The following is a 24,408-nucleotide window of genomic DNA, read 5'->3' as shown; positions in this document are numbered from 1 at the left end:
TATACTTGTTCTGTATCCATTCCATATTGTTCATTTGCATACAGGAAACTTTTGTACACATCAACTCGTTGAAGTGAAGAAAAGTGTGAATCTGAAAGAAAAACTAACTAACGAGGAATCTTACAAAAACAATACATTTTAAAATATGACACAAAAGTAGCAAATAGTATCATGAATGCATCCAATTATATTTAGTAGCAGAACTCAACCACCTTTAGCTCAAAATTTATAAGAATTCCTTTGTAAATAATATATTCTCATACAGTACTTTAAATGATTAACAACGTAAAGAGCAGAAGAACAATTTTTCATGTCCACATAAATTTTGAAAATGCAGTAACAATCAGAATTATATGTAGCATATTTGAAGGATGTATGGCAGTAGCAGAAGACTGGAATTTAGTTAGCAGACCTTGTATTTCATAGCTTAGAAGATATACTTTCAAAGAAAGGTACACAGATTGGGGAAGTCATTACAGAGGTGTTCAAGTTTTCTTAGTATTTTGTCACATTCTCTTTTCTTCGAACATAAGTGAGCAATTGCCCAACCTTACTACCAACTCCATAAAAATTGAAAAAGCAAGATTAGCAAAATCATCACACTGCCACTAACAATTAGAAGGAGCTCCAGATATAAGGGTGTTCAAAGTACTTTCAACCACACACAACAATAATCTACCCCTTCCGTAAACAAGGAATATAAAGCAAAATAAGATTCAACTTTTCAAAACACCAATAGAATAAAAGGCTTAAAAATAGATTGCAATTAGAATTGTAGTATTTCCATTGGAATTATACCTTGCCAATGCAGGAGGCTCCCTTGATGATGATATTTATTTTTTTACGTGATCACACAACACCATCTAAGATTATTTAAGAAGAGTGTTATGAACATTCCATCAAAAGCAAGGTTTTTGTGTATGCTGCATTTTTCAACCAACTACCAGAATATTCAAACATAGCATTGAAGAGCTTAGATGGAATTTCTCCGGTCAATAACAGCTCTTGGTTATATTGCTTGACATCTAGAGAGTAATTTGCAAAAAAAAAAAAAAAAAAAATAATAATAATAAAATTAAAAAAATTGAAATTCGAGATAAAAATGTAGTATAAGTTAAAACACAAAGTATAGAGCAGTAATAACATTTATGAGTAAGCAAAGAATATGTATGTATTTATTTGTTCTTCCAATCTTCTTCAATTTTTTCTAGTATTTGAATGTTTTATTTTGTGTTTATGATTGGTGAATAGAGAGTGAGAAAAAATTCATTTCAAAAGTTGTCAAAGCATTACATGAAACCAACTTTTATATGCAACTATTTTCACAACATTCTTGCTCTAGATTATAAGAGTATACAATAATATTAAAAGGTAATTGAAGTATGATGACATCATCAAGCTAGTACAAAATTTACACCATTGAACATGACATAGAAAGAGAAAGAGACATAACTATATATTTTAAGTAATATTGCTGCTAGATATTAAAACCACATTGATGCAATCATAAATAAATGGCCGCGACCTTGTAAAATAAGACTCACTGGCAGTAATCAACCATGAATGCTTTGTGAGGTTTGGAGTTGGCAATTCTGTGAACAAAAGGGTCTATTTGTAAATGTTTGAAAGTTAAAGGTCAATCTGTAAATGTTTAAAAGGCAAGGACTATGATGCAATTTTGTAAGAGTATGTTAGGGTTCGAGTTGTGAAAATGAGAAGAAGAGTCCTCGAAAAATTTTGCTAGCTAATCTCCAGGAGATTGCTCGAGGGTAAAAAACAGAGACCTCGTCGCTAGTTGATCGTCCCTACCTCACTTGAGCAAAACAGCATCGCTCAATCTTCGCTACAATGTCGCTTCAGTGATAGTACATTCTGGAGAAACCCTTTTAGTGTTTTTCGAGATGTTGACCCCGCCCACACTACCTAGAACACTTCATATATATTCTAATGCATCGTTTTCATATGTCTTCAGGGGATTGAACATTGTGAACACATCCTACACCTTGTCATCTTGAATCAATCCCACTTTCTTGTTGGTGCACTCATAAACACATCAAAATCCACACCCATTAAACACCAAAACATGTCCTTCTAGAGCATCTGTCATGGTTTAAAATCAAGAGCTGGGAGATCGAAGTTTCGATCATTGGAGAACAGGGAGTTCTCAAGAATCCACAGGAGATAGATGAAATCAAGACCCGGGAGTTGATGCAAGAGCACACATTCTAGGAGGACTTTATGGAATCACAGTCAAGAGGTAAGTAAAACTAATATTGGTTGAGCCTGACGTACTATAAGTTGATTTTCATTTATAGTGGATTTATACTGGCTTGGGTCTAAGTTTTTAATCCCATAAGGGGGTTTCTCATCAATTTGCTTGTGTTATTTATTTTTCTACAATTTACTATACTGCAACAATTAAACATAGGGTTAGTAGGCATGTGAATTGATCTGGATAAAATTAATAATTGTGACTTGTTACAATTATTAATTAACTGGTTTAAGTTCCACATAAACACCTATTCACCTCTCCTTTAGGTGTTAGTTGGGTCAAACTGCGTTCTTTCAAGTGGTACCGAAGCTTAAGCTCGAATTCTTACCCAAATTTGTATCTAGATGAGTCAATCACTGTTCGTGACTCCGTATTTTGACGGAAGCAACTATGCATACTGGAAAGCTAGGGTGAGAGCATTTCTTAAGTCCCTGAATGGATGCATTTGGGTTAGTGTGCAAAATGGTTGGAGAGTCCCATCCACTACTCTGTCAGGTGTAGTCACTTCCACTAATATTTCATTTTGGACTAAGGAAGAATTAGCTAACTGTAACTGAAATAACAAAGGACTCCATGCATTGTTTATGGCTGTGTCTTCCAAAGAGTTTAGGAGAGTGCTAATGTGCGAAACTGCTAAGAAGTTATAGGATATTCTAAAGACCATACATGAGGGAACCAAAATCGTGAAAATTTTCAAATTACAAATGTTGGACTCTAGGTTTGAAGAAATTAGGATGAAGGAGGACGAATCATTTGATGAATTTTACGCTAAATTGAATGACATTGTGAACTCGAGCTTCAACCTAGGTGAGAAGATTCCCGAATCAAAAATTGTTAGAAAGGTCCTTAGATCTTTACCCGAAAGATTTAGACCCATGATTACAGCAATAGAAGAGAGCAAGGACCTAGATACGATTAAGATAGAAGAACTTGTAGGATCTCTCCAAACATATGAATTCACCATATCACAGTCAAAGAAAAACAAATCCATAGCATTGAACACTATTAAGGAAGACGAGTCTGAATTATCTGACAAGGAGACCCTTAGGGATGAGGAGATAGCCTACCATGTGAAGAAATTCTAGAAAGCTAAAAAAATAAGAAGAGGCCTCAAGAGAGAAAGAAGGGAACCCCTAGTAAATTCCAGAAAGATAAGAGTGATAAAACAAATGCTAGGAACTCTAGTAAGAAACCTCAACCTGTTGGATGCCATGAGTATCAGGGGTTTGGACACTATAGGAATGAATGCCCTAGTTTCAAGGAAAACTTGAAAAATGGAAGGAGTAAGACATTAACTGTGTCATTGACAGATGATGAAACAAACTCGAGTGATTAAGGAGACTCCTCTAGCAGTGAAGATGAAAGGATCTATATGACTTTTGTGTCTATAGTTAAGAGTGAGTCGGATAAGAAAAGTAATAAAGTAGAGGAAAATGTACATAGTGAAAACTTTAGGGAAGATACTTAGGATAAGATTGACATCCATGAGGCATGTCAACTTCTGTTTAAGGAGAGTCATGAGATTAAAAAGATAAATAAAAGCCAGTTTAAGAAGGTAGACGAACTTGAGAGGAAAAAAAGAGGCTAATAAGTGATCTTCAGGACTCGTCCAATAGCCGTAGTGAGTTGAGGCATGTCAATGAGAAATTAAAAGACAAGGTTAAGACATTGACTAGTGACTTAGAGAAAAACCAAATACTCTACTCCAGTAGTTCATGAATGGCACTAAGAAACTAGAAGACCTATTAGGAATGAACAAAGCAACTGGGAATAGGTGATATCTATGATTTGTTAAGAGTGATATTAACATGGTCAGTTCATACAAGACTACATTCGTCCCTACCTCTAACAAATCTGGTAATAATGCTAATCCTGAACCTAAGGGCAAATGTATCTCGGAATAGATGACCACTAGAGCATGTTAGATCCCGCTCCTAAAAATCATTATCAACAATCACGTGCCTTTGAACCTAGGCTTTTACCTACTTGCCATAATCGTGGAGCTTTGGGACACACAAGGCCTAGGTGTCATAAGCTTGAGAATAAGAGTAGAACTTTCCAATTAGGTCATTCACTTAACTGAGATGATGACAGAATTGACTAAGATCACCTTGACCTCTCGGAAAGTTTGGGTTAAGAAGAGTGATTTGACTTGGCATGGTGAAAATCAAAATTGTTTTGTTGCTCATGTTGTATTTAAGGCTCAAAATACATCTATGTGTATCTTGATAGTGCTTGCTCGAGACACATGGATAAAAATAAGGCTTTGTTTTCTACCATTGATGATTGCAATAGTGGTATGGTTACCTTTGGAAACGGAGCTACTACATCGATCCTTGGTAAAGGTACTGTACCGTTAACATGTGTGTACTACCTACTATATCTAATATGCTTTATGTGGAAAGTCTAAAGTCTAATTTGTTGAGTATAAGTCAAATTTGTGATGCTGATTACGAAGTGAGTTTTGTCCAAAAAAAGGTGTACCGTTTATGACCATTCGGTTGGTGTTGTCCTTGAAGGAGTTAGTATTTCTGATAACTATTATGGAGTTCTCTCTAACTCCAACTATGTGTGTAGCAGTGCTAAGATTGATGTGACTGAGCTTTGGCATCAAAGACTTGGTCATGTGAACTATAAAAGTTTATCAAAATTGGCCAAAATGAAAATTGTTGATGGTTTGCCTAAAATTGAAAAAAGTGAAAATGCTGTCTGTAGACCCTGTCAAAATAGGAAAAACTTAGGATAAATCATGAACAAACTTCTAAAATTTTGAAAAAACAGACCCCTAAAACTTCTCCATATGGATTTAATGGGATCATCTATGACTGTTAAGAGAAAAATTAGAACAATTGATCTTGTTAAATCCTTGTGAAAAAGACTTAGAACTAAACAAAATCTCTCCATATCTAGAGTTCGAAGTGATCATGGAAAAGAATTTTAAAACTTTAACTTTGAAAACTTCTGTTTGGAAGAGGAGATTCAGCATGAATTCTCCTCTCCATTCACTCACAACAAAATGTGGGTAGTTGAAAGGAAAAATAGAGTGCTTCAAGAAATGGCTAGGGCCATGCTTCACGGCAAGGGTTTAGCAATACATTTCTATAATGAAACCATCAACACTGCATGCTACATAGTGAATAGGGTATACCTTAGACCTAAAATCGATAAGACTCAATATGAGATTTTGAAGGGTAAGAAGCCTACTGTCAAATGCTTTTGTGTGTTTGGTAGCAAGTGGTACATTCTGCGGGATAGAGAAAATTTAGGCAACTTTGATTCCAAAAGTGATGAAGGGATTTTTCTAGGATATGCTAAGAATAGTAGAGCCTATTGGGGTATACAATTCATGTACTCGAGTTGTCATGGAGTCCATAAATGTTGTGATTGATGATGCCTTCATGACGGGGAGGGTATGGAAAATTGAGTTGGATTAGATGACTTAAATGATGATCAAGAAGAAAGAGTTGAACTTAAATAGCAACCAATCCTCAAATCTCTGCACTCTCCTAAAGGTCCAGACACTTTCGATAAGAATCAACCAACTAGTGACAAATCCAAGCCCCCTAGAAAATCGTCATCTAGGGTTAAATCAAATCACCCTAAGGTCAATATCATTGAGGACCTAGATGAAGGTATGATGTTACGTAAGAAGGTTCTAAATAACCTAACTTACACAAGCTATGTTTCCAAATTGAGCCTACGAAGGTAGATAAAGCCCTTGGAGATGAATGTTGGGTGAATGCAATGCATGAAGAGTTTAACCAATTTGTTAGAAACAATGTATGGGATTTAATTCCTAGGCCTAATAATTGCAATGTTATAGGTACTAAGTGTATTTTCAAGAATAAGACCAATGAACAAGGTACCATAATTAGAAATAAGGCTAGGCTAGTTGCCCAGGGGTGTACTCAGGTTGAAGGAATAGACTTTGATGAGACATTTGCTTTTGTCGCAAGCCTTGTGTCGATTTGCATTCTTCTTGTTGTTGCATGTACCTTAGGGTTAAAGCTTTATTAAATAAATGTCAATAGCGCCTTCTTGAATGGAATACTTCAAGAAGAAGTATATGTTAAATAGCCTAAGGGGTTCATAGACCCTAATTTTCCTCATTATGTCTATAAATTGAATAAAACCTTATGTGGTCTGAAACAAGCTCCAAGAGCTTGGTATATAATAGACTCATTGCATACCTCGTTGACCATGTATTTTCAAGAGGTGGTGTGGACAAAACTTTATTCATTAGACCTATTAAATAAACCATAAATATAGCACATTTTTGGCTCTTCCGTTGACTCTATTGCTCATGAATTTGCTGAATACATGAAATAAGAATTTGAGATGAGCATGGTTGGAGAGCTGAGCTATTTCCTTAGTCTCTAAGTGAAGCAAACTGATGATGGGTTGTTAATCTTTCAATCAAAGTACGCTAAAAATCTTGTCAAGCGGTTTGGGCTAGATAGTAAAAAACATACAAGGATGCCCATGAGCACTAGTGTTAAGTTAGGTCATGATCCTATAGGTGAGAGTGTTGATCAGATGCTGTATATGAGTATGATAGGTAGTTTACTCTATCTTATTAGCAATAGACTTGACATAGCATTTAGTGTTGGAGAGTGTGCGAGATTTCAGGCTAACCCTAAGGAATCCCATTTGAGTGCAGTAAGGTGAATCATTAAGTCTGTAAATGACATTGTAGATCATGGAATCTTGTACTCTAGAGACTCCAATCGTGATTTGGTCGACTATTCTGATGTCGATTAGGCTGGAAATGCTAATGACAAGAATAATACCTTGGGTGGTTACTTTTATATAGGTTCTAATCTAATGTCATGGATGAGAAAAAAAATAAAACTCAGTCTCTTTGTCTACGATTGAGGCAAAATATATTATTGTTGATAGTTGTTGTACTTAGTTGCTTTGGATGAAACAAATACAGAGTGATTATGAGATAAATCAGGGTACCTTGATTGTGCTCTGCGATAACACTAGCGCTATCAACATCTCCAAAAATCCTATTCAACACTCTAGAACCAAACATATTCGTCATCACTTCATTCGTGAACTTGTTGAGTCCAATGTGCTATCCCTTGAACACATTTCTACAGAAAAATCATCTTGTCGATCTGTTCACTAAACCTTTAGATAGTCTGAGGTTTGAGTTACTTAGGAAGGTTGTAGGTATTTGTGTACCTTCTTGACGAACTTCATAGGAACATTCATGTACAGTTCACCTCAGTGTCCCTTTTTGCAGTCATTTCATTGCATGTTCATTTTGTTTGCATTTGACCCCTTCATGTGTTTTAAATGCATCATATAAAATAAAAATAAAACAAAAAAAATTTTCTTGCCACTGCAGTATTATATTTGTTTTACTCAGACCTGCATCTTATGATCGAATATACATTCAATAAATGAATAGTTTCGTATTTCCATCACTTGAATTAATACTTGGTATATGTTACTTCATATATTATCTACACAGCACATGCTATGATCTTGTAAGTGAGTCTTGACTGTATATGTGAGATTTGGGATGGTAGTCATTTGTGGATGAGGTGACCTTGAACATAAATTGATTTATGATTAGTGTGACCTAAATTTTGGTGTTTCCTCTAACGTGAATTGAAATATACTGTTTATTACATTATATCTTATACCCATCCTCAGAGCCTAGTTGACTCGATCAATCAAGTTTGAGAAGTTTTTCATAACCTGGTGCCCTATGGTCAACTGACTTGGGAGTCACCGACCCGAAGCTCACTACAGCAGTCTTCTTAGTAGCTTAATGGAGATGTGCTTGCACATAAGTTTTAAAACAAAATAAATGTGCTTGTAGACAGGGGGAGAAAGAAACGTATACACCACATGTCATTTGAATTATAGGTCCTAGTGGCGCTGGATTTGACTTTCATAGATCGGGGAATAGACTCGTTCTGTAGTGATTTAACATGTCCATTCTCACAAATTTAAGGTTTTGAGTCTTGCTTGCATGTAATTAGTGGCACTGTTCGCATATGAGTCACACATACAATTTACTCCATCTGAACTTGATCTATGTATGGAGCGGTGTTCCTACTCGTTGAGCATGTCATATTTGTGATCAAATGCATTTTTTGGTGGACACACGTGTTGAAGTGCATGATAGATTTTCGTAAATTTTTTTTTTAAAAAAAAGGTGCTAAAATTCAGAATTTTCAAAGTGCTAAGATTCTATATTTTCAAAAACTGGTGCTATTTATGTCAATTGGGTCTCTCCAACTTGACTCTGGACCATCGTTCGAGAGTTCAATGCAGAACCAGTGTCACTCGTTTAACACTCAATTATCACTTGAGTGACGATCCGTCTATTTGAATTCTCATAGAACATTGAAAACTCATTTTTTTTCGAATCTCTTCCATTTTCTCTCGCACTTCTTCTCACCCAAGGCATTTTTGGTGGATTCTTGCATCAATTGATATGAGAAACTCCTTCCTAAAGCCTAATTCCATGGGTTACTCACATTTTTGTCTTAATCACCGTAAGTTACTTGCGAACCCTACTTTCCATCCTATTTGGGAATTTTAATTTGTAACTTGGTTTTGATTTAATTCATTCATTTCATTTGCATAATTGTGTACTTGTGTTGTGCATTTCACAATTTTTGATTCCTCCTTATCACTCATTCGTATCATTTGGGTTTTTTCACTCGCATGTGTTTCTCGCTTTTGCTATTAGTTGTGAATTTTTTTCCTTTTTTCCTCACATTATTGAAGGAGAATGGGTTAGGTTTAGATGCGAGATTATTAAATTGTTGATTGGTCTATGTGGTGTGGCTTTGAATGGATTGGGTTTTCCTAGTTTGCCTGAAATTTCACATGCATCCAACGTGTTCGAGAATTTGCTTCATCCACGAGTTTCATCACTGTTTGCCACACCCTTGCACAAATTATTCTAGCATGATGTTGTGACTGTGTCAGAGAGCTTAAGTCACATTTTTGGTTTGCATTTCGTTGGTTTTGATGTTGATGCAATGTCATGTTGTTTTGTTCCCATCGTCCTATTGTCGTGATACCTACGTCTAGGCCGTGTCCCTGTATTTTGTCATCACATCAATTCATGTCATGGCTCCTGCGTCCATACACTGCATGCCATTCGGTTGTACCTCATGTCACCTTAATTTGTCTTGACGTTCTTATGTGTGCGTTGGAACGTGTTTGCATGATTTTGCTTGTTTGGTCCGTTTTTGGCTAGGTATATGTTTTTACATCGTTTTGCTTGCTTAGCATAGTTTTGTATCATTTTATGTGCTTTTCAAAGTTTTGCATCATTTTTGCATGTTGTTTGCCTGGGTTTCACATATATTCATGCATATCAGGTTTTAGATGGCCTATGAGTCTTTACATATTTATTTTGCTTATGTGTTCCAGATTGTACCTAAGCGAGCACGGACTGCTACATAGCCTGCTAGTGGGTAGACCTCATATAGCCATTCTAGGTTTGTCTCTTCTACAACTCAGAATATGTTTGGGACTCAGTCTCATTACGTCCTGTTCTTGTTGAGTGTGAGGCCACTCTTTCAGATCTTCCCCTGACCTTACTGCTATTTTCACCTCTAGGGGTTTGGAGCCACTGTTCGCAGTGCTGAATTCCCCGCCTAGTCTCCTAGTCTAGGAGTTCTATATGAACATCCATGACAATAGCGGGTCGTCGTTTGGGGTTTTTCTTAGGGGTCAGACGATTAAGATCACTCCTGATGTTATTTCTAGCATCATTCACGTTCCCCGAATCATTCACTCGATTTTTGCATACTTGTCGATCGACATTCTCTTGGCTGATTCTCTTATTAAGTCGACTTTATTTAACAGTCCACTGGGAAGTGGACCGCATGCGATTCGTATTGGATCACTTCCTACTGATTGATAGATTTTGTTGCTCATTGTGTGCACAAATATGTGGCCAGTTTCTCATACTTCTTCATAGCCTATGGAGAATGTGAGATTCATTTATGCCCTTTTACATAATGATTCCATAGATCTGTAAACTTTCGTTTGTCACCATATATTGTGTATCTTTAGGGTTCCAGGTCATAGGATTGGTCTTCTCCTATGCTTACCTAATTCGCCATCTAGTGACATTTCTCGAGGCTTCATTTCCTGATGGGGTCTCCCGATGGATACTTCATCCCATTCACCATACTACTTTATCGCTGAGTCGGTCATATGTCCCTTCTTCTTCGTCTCTTGCTGAGCCAGTTGTGCCTGCGATCCTCTTTTAGGTGATCCCCTAGACATTCCTCTATCCCACCTTGATATTCTTCCTTTAGCTACTGATATTCTATCATCCTTTACTTTTGTTCCACCACCTACTCAGCCTGCTCCCACAACTATTTCTGTTAGGACTAGACATGGTCTGGTTCGATTCTAACGAGAACGGAATAGGATAAATTTTTTTTGGGTATTTAGTAAATGGAACTTTTCGGTCAAAATTTAATTATGAAACTGTCCGGGTTCGGTTCAGTTCGATTTAATTTGGTTCGATTTGGTTCCATTCGATTTTCAGGTTCCGTATTATAAATAAAGTTTTAATATTTACAAAGTTACAATAATTCAACTAATGATATATTCAATTTTAGCTCTTACAAAAAAGGTAATCCAATCTCATGTGTCTTTTGCGTTTTTGAGTTCTTTATAGATTTGATTGTTAAAATCATAGAAAGAGGAAGACATCGAGCTCACAATAATTAAGAGAGGTATTGTCTAGTCTTAATTCGATTTTTCTAGAACGGTAGAAACGTCACTATGGTAGAGTAACATATTTTGATAAAACTTAGATCAATTTAATTTTTGGGTTTGAACTAAAAATTAGAAACGGCCTCAAGTTGGCTTTGAATTGAAAATTAAAAATAGAAAAATCATATTTTTGGGTTTGAGCTAAATTAACTAGTTATCAAATTTATTTAGAAAAAATAAAATAATTTGACTTATTTAAAATAAATTAATTAAAAAATTAGGGAGACTCGATTCTCATTTGGTTCTTCGGTTCTTAATTTAGAATCAAAACCAAATCGAACCGAACCCATCTGTTTTCGATTCGGATACCCATTCGGATATTTAACTTAAGAAGAACTGTTCGATTCAGTTTGAGAGTTTTGTCCAACCTTAGCTCCTGTTGATCCTTCTGTTGCTGTTATGGGTCAGATGTCTATCTTGATTAAATAGCAGGCTCGCATGATGGTCGAGATTACTCAGTTGCGAGCTGCTTCGAGGAGCTATACTGTGTAGTTTGCTACATTGCGAGAAGCCATCGCTTATGTACAGCACGGGATTCAATAGATGTGCAAGCACTATGACTATGATGGCGATGATGATGATTCTAATGAGGAGGACAATGGAAATGGCGGTATTCTATAGTTGTTAGGGATTTCCTTATCATTTGTGACAAAAATGAGGAATAGTTGTATAGCTTTGACATGTGATGTTTGACATTTGACATACGCTTGTGCTAGATTAAAAGTTTTGATGTCTCAGAATATTGATGTATATTTTTGGTATTTTGACTTATCTTGATATTGTATCTTAATCTAGCTTGTTCATATTCTCATATAATATTGTGTCTATTGATGACTGTCTTTACTGCTTCTACTTACATTATTGTTTCTCATACTTTTACACTTGGTGTGTGAGTTGTGATTTCAAGAAACAACTTTAATGAAGACGAAGCAAAAGTCAGTGAGTCAGCTATTTTGGGTAGTCAGTGTAGTTATTGTTAATGTATTGAATGTTTTGTCATAGAATGCCAAAATGAGAGTTTGTTAGGTTTGGAGTTGGCAATTCTGTGAACAAAAGGGTCTATTTGTAAATGTATTGAAAGTCAAGGGCAATTTGTAAATATTTAAAAAGCAAGGACTACGACATAAATTTGTAAGAGTATGTTAGGATTTGAGTTGTGAAAAAGGGGAAGAAGAGTCACCAAAATTTTGCTAATTGCTCGCCAAAAGATTGCTCACGTATAAAAAATAGAGATCGAGTGAAACAGTGTTGCTCGATTTTCGCTGCATTGTCGCTCGAGTGACAGTATATTCTAGAGAAACCATATTTAGTGTTTTTTGAGATTTTAACCTAGCTTAAACTACCCAAAACATTTCATATATATTCTAGTGCGTCGTTTTCTTACGTCTTCAGGGGATTGAACATTGAGAACACATTCTATACCTTTTCATCTTGAATCAATCCCACTTTCTTGTTAGTGCACTCACAAAAATCAAAATCCACACCCATCAAACACTAAAACTTGTCCTTCCAGAGCATCTGTCAAGATATGAAGATCAAGAAAGGAGATCAGAGTTTCGATCGTTGGAGAACAGGGAGTTCTCGAGAATCCAAAGGAGATAGATGAAATCAAGAGCTGAGAGTTGGTACAGGAACACTCATTCCAAGAGGGCTTTATGGAATTTCAATCAGAAGGTCAATAAAACTAGTGTTGGTTTAGTCTGACAGTACTATAAGTTGATTTTCATTTATAGTAGATTCATACTGGCTTAGGCCAGAAGTTTTTAATCCCGCAAAGGGTTTTTTCTATCATCAAATTGTTTGTGTTCTTTATTTTTCTACAATTTACTACCTACGGCAATTAAACATAGGATAATATGTATGTGAATTGATCTGGATAAAATTAATAACTATGACTTGTTACAATTATTAAGTAATTGGATTAAATTCCGCATAAATACCTATTCAGCTCCCTCTAGGTGTTATTTGGGTCAAATCACGTTCTTTAATGCTTGATAAAAAAAATGAAAAAACATAAATTCTTAGAAAAAGTGGGTGCACACTATATACCATTTAGTTATAGACACTTCAATAAATAGATAAAAGAAAGGAATGAATAAGTAGTGAAAGTAAAACAAAATGAAACCTAGCGAAAAGATAGAACATCTGAGAGAGAGAGATTGCGTCCTCTTTACATTATCACACTTGATTGATTTTAAAATATTTAGCATAGAAGTCCCACTAGGTAGAACAATCTCCCTACCCCGATCCTCGTACATCTCAATCAAACGTGAATCCCCTTTAGAGTACTTCAACATCAGATCTAAGGATATGTCAACTTGTAGAGGATATTGGAAGAAATTAGGATATGAAATTTTGATTCCAAGGATAATGGTTAATGGGGATCATGTTCTATCTCCACAAACAATTCAATGAAATTCAATTTGTAATAGATATTTATAATGTGAGGCTTACAATATTATTGACTAGTTTTTGTATTATATTGCAACAACATATCTTTGGCGATCATCACTCTCTAATGATGGCGAACTGAGCTTACCGATAATCTCTCTTACTTAAGCTTCCAACATTTCAATTGCACTCCTAAAACCAGAAAAAAGAAAAAAAATATTCATACTCCAAGCACATCTATCTCCAGATACACACTTAAGTATATTGGCAATGAATGTTACCATCATCGAATCATTCATCAAATAATCTAGAAAGATGAAAATTTAAGAAAGGAAAGAAGTACAAGACAACATTAGATGCTAACATTTCTATGACAAAGCAACACGTTCAACTTAAATTTTGTAATTTGATAAAATATTAATGAAAATAGTCATAAGAAACATGACATACAAGTCATATAAATTTGTGTGCTTCCTAAGTAATGGTGGAATATTCCCAACAAGCAGTTTATCATTCAGTTCCTTGTTAAGCAAAAAAACACTTTAGTACGATGATATGATATAATTCATGATCCATAAAAATAAAAAGCCCATACATGGCTTTGGAAGCCAAAGTAGAAGCTAAGTGCTCATTATCATCCTACAGATGTCTCACATAAATGACCACTTAGGACACAACTATGCAGGTCAATGCAGAATTGAATTGAAAAGAAGACTAATAGTAACTTCCAAATCGTGGAGCTTTGTCCATTGGGTTATTGTTTTTCCATAGTGTAAATTTCAAAAAGTAAAAATTCTATAGTTAATAAATCAAAACAATTGAAATATATCACTAAAATTGACTCCATTTCAAAATTCCTAATTTATTTTTCCCCTAATCGTTTTAGCTTCAAATTGAACCATATAGTACGATTCAAATTTACCAATTAAGTAAAACTATAATTTAGCTACAGAAGACAATTTGTTAAGCAGAAATGGGCAAATTATGACATCCAAAATAGGAGAAAGGCAATATATATAATAAATACACAAACCATTCAGCTATGTAAGCATGAATTTATATGTATTTAATATCTACTCACAAGAGTTGGGCGTAGTCAAAGGGGTGGATGGAGCTGCTCGTCATTGCACGTGTGGTCGTAGAACGGAGAAAGGGAAAAGTAATCAAACACCAAATTTCAATATAGTAGATAAGTGTTAATCATCATCGCGAAACAAAGATCATAGGATGTACCTAAAAAAAAAAAAAGGATGAAAAGGAATTATCTCTACAATATAACAATGCTTAATATTGTGATCGTTAATCGGAAATCACCAAACTAATACTAATACATGAATTCAAACATCAAGAAGCCAAAAATAATTTCTGATGTAAATTTCTTTACCAAGAAAATAGTGTTTTCTTTCGAAAATTCGTAATTTGTAATGCAACAAAGAAGCATTAACATATATCTTTAGCTTGAATTTGATAAATTTATAAATGATTTATTTATCAAAGAATTTCTTAAACTGATTATTTTCTACTAAAGCTAAATATGTTGAAACATATTCATAATCAGATCAATATGGAACCATAAGAAAGTTCATTAGATTCAAAAAAATCTTTTAAACCCTCCACAATATGAATTAAATACACAAGAATAAGAGATTACTTCATACCAAAAAAGTTCAATTTTTTCATCAAATCAACAAAAAACCAGGAAAAAGGATAAAAAAAAAATCATATATGAAATTACCTTGGGAGGTTCTAGAGGTAAAACATCCCAACCCAAACCTGGCATCTTCCTCGGCCATCAATCCATTGTCAACTCCGTTACACTTTCCATCTCCATTACAGATCAATAAAAACTTTGCGATTTAAAATTATCCAGAGAGAGCTTGAATAACTCAATTATCACACTATCAGAAAAGAATGAAAAAAGTCTAAAACTCAAAAGGATGTATGCTGCAAGAAATATGTTTTCATAAGCGTCATGAGACAGAAGCCTTCAAGGCCGAACACTCGAACCATATTTGATGTATTGAGGAACTGCAATATCACCATGACACGACGTTAATGCCAAGAAATTAGATGGAGTACATACCTTCTATTATAATGGGAGTCAAATTACTCATTCAAACAGAGAAATTACCCATCAGAGAAGCAAAATAATAATAATAATAATAATGATGATGATGATGATGATGATGATGATGATGATGATGAAGTTGTAGTACGATTTTCACAAAAAAAGAGGCAAAAAAGGCAGCTTCAAATGAATTTTCACGGAGGGTTTGGCTGACCACAGAGAGATAAAATGAAAATGGAAAAGTCAAAGAGAACAAAAAGTGTCTAGAGCAAGAAATGAAGAGAAGAAAGGAAAAAACGGAAACGTGGAGAATGGAGGAAAAGAGCATGAGAGTTAGAGTGAAAATATGGAGAAATAGTAATAGAGTAAAGAGAAATGGTTAAAAAATATGATGTTTACATGACATAACATATGACACTTATGAATAGTGGCAGGCAAGTTTCTCTCTTTGTAAGGAAATAAAATTCTAATACTAATTCATATACATACATATGATATCAGCATGAGGTAAGGATGATACTTTATGAATAGTAACCAACTCTCCTCTTTTGTATATTGTAGTGATATAGAATCCATGGCTTTGAGATGTAATTCTGAGAAGAGGAAATTGGATTCTCAAATAGAAGATAGAAATTTGAGACGAAACAAGAGAAAAATGATACGGAAATTGAAGGCGATTTAGTTGCAAATATCATTGAATCATTGAGTTTAAGATGGATTATTATTTTCCATTGATTACAAAAAAAGGAATAGAGACACACATGTAGAGAGAGAGAGAGAGAGAGAGAAAATGTGGATAGTTGGCACTTGGCAATTTTATGATCATTTATTTATTATTAGGTTTAGTTCCTTTCAAATATTATTAGTAATAAGCACGTGCGATGCACGTCTTATGTACGTAATAGATGACATGCATAATATTTTTGAAGTACTAACACTATTTTTGAAAATAGTTAAAGTAATCGATATTTTTAAAGTAAAAAATTAAAATTATTTAAAAATATAATGTGAAAATTTTGAATAAAGCAAAATATAATGTTTTGATTACAATAACACTTTTTTACACATGATATATATTTTTTGCTTTTACAATGTTGTTTACACTGAAACTCTGCGAGAAAGTGCAACAAATAGTTGCCTTCGGTAAGTTGATGGAATTGTCCTCTATGTCAGACTGCTCTATTACTAGTTTGGATCAACTATTGTGCAAAACGGTTGTCATTTTGAGCATGCATATTTTAATTTAGTTGCAACTTTTTCATTTTCTCCCAAAAATACGATCTAATCAAATTTTGGTTAATTGCTTGTTGTCTTGTTGCTCTTCAAACGATGTGGAGTCCTTAACAAAAATCTCCTCAGAATACAAAAACTTTTTCACCAAATGATTTTGCATGGTCCAAAATATCTATGAAGTTTTATTAATGATTTCTATTCTATTTTTGTTGACCAATGGTGCTTCAATTAAATAAATATATGGTTTTCAAAACTATACAACTCATAAAACATTCCAAAAACAAAATCTGGTCCAAGAGTAACCATTGATGACGTCATAATGAAAAAATTAATAGTTTAATCTGCTTTATAAATGCTATGGGTTTATATGACTTTTCTCCTTATTTCTCTATCCTTTATTTTGATGTTGTCTGGGCCACATAGATCAAAAATGGAAAGTTTAATCCTTTGTTTCCATGTGTCGACGGGATCGGCTAATAACTTATCCCATCTCAAAAATGCAAAAAACAAGCAATTATAGGAAAGTAAAAAAAAAAAAAAAAAAAGCTTTTAAATTTGTTTTTAAAAAAAAAATGGAATTATAGGAAACCCATATATAGTAAGCCAAAGCCCATTCTTATTGTGTAAAATTTTCCAAACTCACAATGTTCAAGTGCTTATTCAAGCACATGGTATGTTTTACTGTTATCATTTTTCAATCAATAAACAATGCAAAGATGGACGAAAATATTAAACACTTGAAGCCAACCAATTTCAAATATTTTGAAATGTTTTTAGAACTGTGCAACATACTTAGCTAATTCAAATAATAACTGAATAGTGATAAGGACATCATTTTTATTTATTTATTTCTAGTTGGACTTTATTTATGTTTTAGATTCTATTTATGTAATTGGGCTTGTATTGGCCCAAACCTATTCTAGGTAGGGTTTTGTCTTCACTATTTAAATCTAATTTTCTATGTAATTTCATTAGTTGATGAATATGAATTATTGAGATTGGTTGTGGCGTCTCCTTCCTCTCCCTTCCCCTCTCCTCTTGAATTTATGCTGCTTCTCCGATTTCTTTCCCCCTTCTCTCTGATTTTTCCCTCTCTTTCTTGCTTTCCTCTTATTTGTCTTATATCAAATTTGGTATCAGAGTCAAATCTTGGGTAATTTCTCTCCTACAATTCAAAATCTCTTCATATTTCCTTCCCAAAAAAAAAAAAAATGTTGGAATAGCACAATTGAAGAAGATTTAGCATAAGAGCAGCTGTTTTCATTTTTTTCAGTTTTCTTTCTTTGAAAAAAAAAAAAGAGCATTACTGTTCATGAGTACTGTTCACCCGAAAAAAAGGTTCCATTTTAGTACTTTCATCAGTTAAAAAAAAAGAGAGAGAGAAAATATTCTTTTACGTTATTGTTGCTCTACTGCTACTTCCAACAAACCCTTACCCATTTATTTAATCCAAAATTGACCATCCCATAACCTAGCCCATTATTTGTCAAAACACTTGAACCATAAACTATTGGCCCAAATTAATCCATTACCAATTTTCTTTCTTCCCCAACAAGACAACAACCCATTTCTAGCCCACATTCCAATCCACCATGGTAGAAGCCCGTCCAATATGATTTTCCCCTAACCCAAATTGACCCAACGTCTTCTCACTGTCTACCTCGAGTCTTCTTCCCTTTCATCGACTTGTCTGCCATCATTAGCGCCTCTCCACTCTTGTAATCGCACCCACGCCGACGCCATCCACGCCAGCGACGCCCCTTTCCAGCACCGTCGGCATCATCGGTGTTTCTCTCGCATATACTCATCGCCTTCTGCTACCAATAACTGCAACATATTCCACTTTCACTCGTCCCGCACCTCCATCGACCCTCAACAACTACTGCAGTCGGCCAATCTCTTCACCAGCACCACAATTGCACTTTGGTTTCTGCCTCGGTCACTCCATATCCTGTTGTCTCTGTTTTCGTCCACCTACTACTGTCGCCAGGTGATTTGGAGTTAACAGGTGGTTCTTCCGCACATTTGTTTGTTATAGCATCAGGTTCAAGTTCCCGTGGGCATCGCCACTGTAACTAAATAACAAGGAGTCCTTGTTCTTTGTTTATTGTTGGTCTATCCTACTGTTCATTTTTATGTTACCTTTGTAATTTTAGCCTTAAACCCTACTTGATCGGACTATTGAACGAATTGACTTCTTATTGTTCCCCACTTATCAACGTGATTGAAGAATTTGATTAGAGTTTGACCGTTGTTTTGCTATTTTACATGTATCAACAGTATTAGCTTACAACATTTAAATTTGCTTAATCCCCATAAAAAAAAAGATTTAAAAAAAATACTCAAGTTGTTATTTTTCATTGCTTGCACTTAATTTTCATTGATCTCACCATTGCATGTCATTTAGCTAATATTACTTTTTATGTAGTTGCGTAGTGGTCGTCTTGTCGCCTTTTTTTTTAGTACATTGACCATGGACCCATCCCACTTTGATGTACTCACTAGATAATTAGCTCAACTTGCCACTAGCCAACAACACTTACAAAGTCATTTAGTGGCTATCCAAATCAAGATGGCTACTACTCGTAAAAGAGCAGAGATTTAGTTGCTAGTTTGGACAATTTTAAGCAAATCCCTCGTTCGAGCGATGTTAATAATTTTGAAGTGTCCCATAATAGACAATATCGTCATCGACAAGATGATAAAAAATATTTTCAACACGATCGTAGGAATAGGGATCAGGTTCATGAGCGAGAACGGTGCCATGGTCGTAGTCATTCTCTCCCTTGTCATAAGGAGCGTTTTTTTGGAGACATTAAACTAGACATTCCTACGTTTGATGGTTGCTTAGACCATGAAATTTTTACTCAATAGAACACCCTTACACAAGGAAATCGGTTAGTAACTGAGTACATTGCTCAATTTGAGGGATTTCAAATGAAATGTCATGTCGTTAAGGATGAGGCCTTGGCCTTGAGAAGGTTTAAACAAGGTCTAAGTGATGAACTTAGGCATGAGCTTTTCTTTCAAGGCGTCAATGCACTTGATCACGCTTATTCTTTAGCCCGCGACTATGAGTTGATTATTAATACTCCATATGAAAGGCTATCACCATTGTTCACCCGACTCATTAGCGCCACCTCATCATAAGTCTATCATAGAATCTTTCCCGTTTAGTGTTCCTTCCATTTGGAAAATAAGTGTACAGGTTGTGATAGTTTAGGCCTTTTTTTCCATATAGAAAGTGTATTGACAATCATTCTTCTATTTCATTGGCTCCATTTCCTCTCGTTAAATCCCTTCTAGGACCTCCGCCATCCAATGTTCCTCTAATCTTGGAAAATAAGGCTAAAATTTCTGAAATTCCAAGGACTTCTTCTCACTTGCTATGCATAAGCTATAAGGACTTTGGCCACATCTCTTCCAAATGTCCTAGCCGAGCCTTAACCATGGGAGAACGAAAAAAATATAATAGATGAGTCATTAAACAATATAGTCTATGAACCTAAACTTGAAGATTTAGATGACTTGGATGATAATGAGACGCCTTATTAGGTAGTAACTGAACTTTTCCTATGACTCTAGGTGTTGTACCTCTTGTTCTCGATACCACTCAGTCAAGCATTGTGTGTCGTACCTTTATCCAACCCAAAGGTACTGATTATTTGCGTAATCCTGCTTGGAATTTGATCCTCCCAACTGTTCAAATTGCATAAAACAATTTTATGAATTGCTCTATAGGTGTAAGTCATTTTGAAGTTGTTCCTTATTATAAGTCTAGGAAACCGTTAGACCTTATTTCCATGTTCTCACATAGTAGTGTGTCAATCTTTGCTGGAGCATTTGTACATTATCTCCAAGACTTGCATATTGAGATCAATAAACAACTTGATACAAGTAATGCATTATATAAACTTCAAGCTGATTTGAATAAATGACATTTTGAATTTACTATTGGGAATTATGTTATATTGCAAGCCCATAGTGTTGGTCTTTGTGAAATTTTAAAATATGTTAGTTCAAATACATGTGTCATTGATTTTTTATCACGTTTTGGCCACCATTCTATTTTAACTGTTAAGGACTTCGTTGCTCATAAAGGCTATTTTAACCCCTCTAATAATCATTTTCTACCTCCACATGGGAATTCCTACACTGAATCTTTTGATATGTCTACTTCAGTACCATCTGCTACAGCACACAAAGATAAAATTGATGTTATTTTAGATGAACGTGTTGTATTGACCAACGATGGTAAGTTTCTGTACTTCCTTGTTTATTGGGTAGATCGATGTGCTTCTCATTCTCCTCATTATGTACAATCATGTGAAAATTTTGACGATGATGTGCATGCATAGTGGTTATTTGGAGTCCAGTATCAGTACTTGGTTAGAAGGAAAGACCGACCCCTTGGCCAGATCATATTCTTGGGAATAAGCTACAATTTTCAGTACTATCAATCATAGAATTTCAGTACTTGATTCGTCAGAAAGATCGTCCCCCGTGACTTGACTTGACTTGAAGCATTTGGAGTATCAGATTGACTGTAGCCTATAATGATTTATCAACTCGATAGAGTCAAGTTTTTCTCCCACTCCGGGAGAGTTGATGAGGATATCATTTTTTAGATATTTTTAGTTGAATTTTATTTATGTTTTAGATTATATTTATGTAATTGGACTTGTATCAGCCCAAATCCACTCTAGGTAGGGTTTTGTCTTTACTATTTAAACTTAATTTTCCTTGTAATTTCAATAGTTTGTTGTATATGAATTATTAAGATTGGTTGTGGCATCTCCTTCCTCTCCCTTCCCCAGTTTCTTTCTTCCTTCTCTCTGGGTTCTCCCTCCCTTTCTTGCTATCCTTTTATTTGTCATGCATCAAATAGTAGGTTATAAAATTTTTAAAATTCTAATAATGATTGAAGGATGAATTGGAAATTATCCAAAATTAATAAGGTATTATTATCTTTCAAAAGTTTCTCCTCTATCCCTGCTTTTTAAATATTGTAGATTAACTTAATTGGAGGTTTTTATTAGAATAATTCTCTATATAAAAGAAAATTTGGACCATATTCAAGCACCTAGAAATTCAAGTTAATGAAGAAATACACACACATGCTTTTGTTTGGGCTCCATTATTTTAAATTATAATGAAAGAAATATTAATTTTTTTTAAAAAAATTGTGTGGTTAAAAAGAAAGGAAAAGTTTTTAAATTTACGTGTAATATTATTTTATTGGAGAATATATGGTTGATAAGTGTTTCGCGCGGGTTAGTCGCTAACAATTAAAAAGGGATCAGACAATTGTGTAAGGGACAAACCTCTTGAGACAAAGTCCCTAAAAGGGGCTTTTTTATTGGCGATGACTTTACAATTGGAAAATAAAAATAGAATGCCTCCAAGGGGCGCAAGCATACAAATTACTGTAAAAGAAGTATTTTAATCTAAACTAAGAAATTGAAAGTTACATATTCTCTGTTTGTGAGTGTTTGATTCGGGGGTCCTTTTGCTCTATGTCTTTTCTTCCTTTTATACTCCCTGGGTGATTTCTTCGTGATCAACTGCTTAAGAAACTGCTTGATCGCTCTATAACTGCCCACTTTCCTTGTAGTGGCCAACTTGTCGTGGAACTACCTTCTCTAACTGCTGCCATTACTTTTGTCTTTCAACCGTCTTCAATTGAATTCCTTGAATCGTGGAACGTGACAGGACTACCCAATAACTGCTTCATTAACTGCACTTTTGGGTAACCATAACTTCTTATGTTTGCTAAGATGCTGGGCGACTCGAATGTTTGGACGAGAGCAGAGTCACAGCTCTGGGCGACTACATGGCAATTCATTTGCTCAAATCTTGGGAGACTTACAACCTTGGGCGATGGTATTTCCGCGTTCATGGGCTTCCTTATTTGGGCCTTTATCTTGCATTGCCTGACTGATTCGTTCTTTGGGCTATCTGATTTGGGGATTTTCTAGTTGGGCTTCATTCCTTAGGCTATTCGACTGGGGCTGGACTTTTTGTGTGTCAACAATTACCCCCCAATATGGCAGAATTAATACCAATTATTAATTTTGCCATATTCACTTTGTGTTTCCCAACAACATTCGTAATTTTCAAGAATTTCAATCATTGTTTTCTTCTATAGCCTAAAAATATGCGACGTTTGCAAACCCTTACAACCCCCAAATACGCTATTTCATTGCACCACTAAATCACGTCTCATTTTTTTTCCCGCCTCTCTCGCAATATTACTGTTCATCTCCTTACTTCTCTACTACATAACTCTGCAAAACTCTATTTCGTCCCTAATGGCTGCTTCACAATCTCAGTCTGGTGACTCCTTCAGTTTCGAAGACTTTCAGAAACTCCTTACTCAGCCTTATGTAACTCCGAACTTTCTTGCACCGGCCAATGTCGAACTCAATGAGTTCTATCTAGGTCCTTCATTCAACAATGCCGAGGCCATCGAACAAGCGGCAGTCGGTCAGCTGTTCCCTTGTACTCATGGTCCTCTGTTTCTAAATTCTTTGCCACTGGGGCCACTTCGCGAAAGAGGTATTCACATTTGGCCTAAGTCTGATGTTGTTTTTCGTAGATGGCATGCTCACCTTGTGGACCATGGTCCTACTAAAGCAATTTTTGATAATGCTAGGATTTCTGATTTGTTAGAAATCTCTCTTCAACCCCTTATTTTGACCCAGTACTTTTTCCAATCGCTTTAAGTTTTTGGTCTGCTGAGTATAATACTTTTATTTTTCCTCTTGGTCCCATGTCCATTACCTTAAGGGATATTGGGGCCCTAGTAAATCTGCCACCTTTAGGTGATACCATTTTCCCTGGTATCCTGATTTCTGGTGCCGCTCCAAAATTTGGTAAAGGCCTCACCGAGTCTTATTCAAGTCTGCAAACCCTCGAGCGCTGAGCCTTCCCATACTGAGCTAGTGGCCTTTTTTCTGATTTACCTTTGTAAATACATTTTGTGTGTGCCAAGCATAACGCCCTCCCTGAGCTATTTACCCATAGCGCACGAATTGGTGCGTGGTAGGCCTCTGAATTTATGTTCTTTCTTTTTATCTGCCCTCTATAGAGGCATGGCTTCTCTTCAATCCCAATTGAAGAATGGTGTATCTCCTACTGGCAGTGGGCCTCTTTGGTTCGCTCAAATGTGGTTGAGAGTTTATTTTCCATCGCTTGGTGCTCCATCTTTTTCCAGCCCCTCTGTTAGCTGCTACGGGCTAGCCATTGAGCCACTGACTCCTATAAATATGTCCAGAAGGGACATTTTTTCATTCTTTTATACTTTGGATTCAATCCCTTCCTTCTTTCCTTTTCCTTCTTTTTTGACTCCAGATTACGTGCAGCCTCCATCCACTATGGATAGTGCAAGCACTTCTCTGTTCATTTGGATTCAGTTTTTGATCGGGAGGGAGTTGTTCCATGATATTTTGACTAGGACTAATGCTAAGGTTGGGGTAGAAATATATGCTCTCCAATTTTTCGCTCGCCAACTTGGTTTTGGCCAAACTTGTCCTGTTCCCCCTTGCTATTCAAAGAATTTGATAGACCGCTTCCATACCATTAATAAAGTGGAGGCAGAGGCTATAAATGCTCGCAATCTTCTTTTAACGAGCAATTTTTCATTAGCCCCCTTCAATCCTAGCCGTGCCACCCA

The 24,408-nt window shown here is 35.4% G+C and overlaps 1 long non-coding RNA gene across 2 annotated transcripts; it reads right to left on the bottom strand.

Annotated features, from left to right (window-relative positions):
• Positions 1 to 13,039: 13,039 nt before the first annotated feature.
• On the bottom strand, positions 13,040 to 15,705 carry LOC111406316. 2 transcript variants are annotated; one of them, XR_002704989.1, is made up of 3 exons: positions 15,168 to 15,705; positions 14,514 to 14,665; positions 13,040 to 13,624 (listed from the first exon to the last, which is right to left on the bottom strand). It is a non-coding gene; the product is annotated as an uncharacterized LOC111406316 (long non-coding RNA). The 2 variants fall into 2 exon arrangements; XR_002704990.1 differs by lacking the exon at positions 13,040 to 13,624 and having other exon boundaries at positions 14,287 to 14,665.
• Positions 15,706 to 24,408: the final 8,703 nt, after the last annotated feature.

The sequence above is a fragment of the Olea europaea genome, chromosome 12 (assembly GCF_002742605.1).
Source record: "Olea europaea var. sylvestris chromosome 12, O_europaea_v1, whole genome shotgun sequence".
NCBI lineage: Eukaryota > Viridiplantae > Streptophyta > Magnoliopsida > Lamiales > Oleaceae > Olea > Olea europaea.
This window is presented reverse-complemented; position numbering and strand designations above follow the sequence as displayed.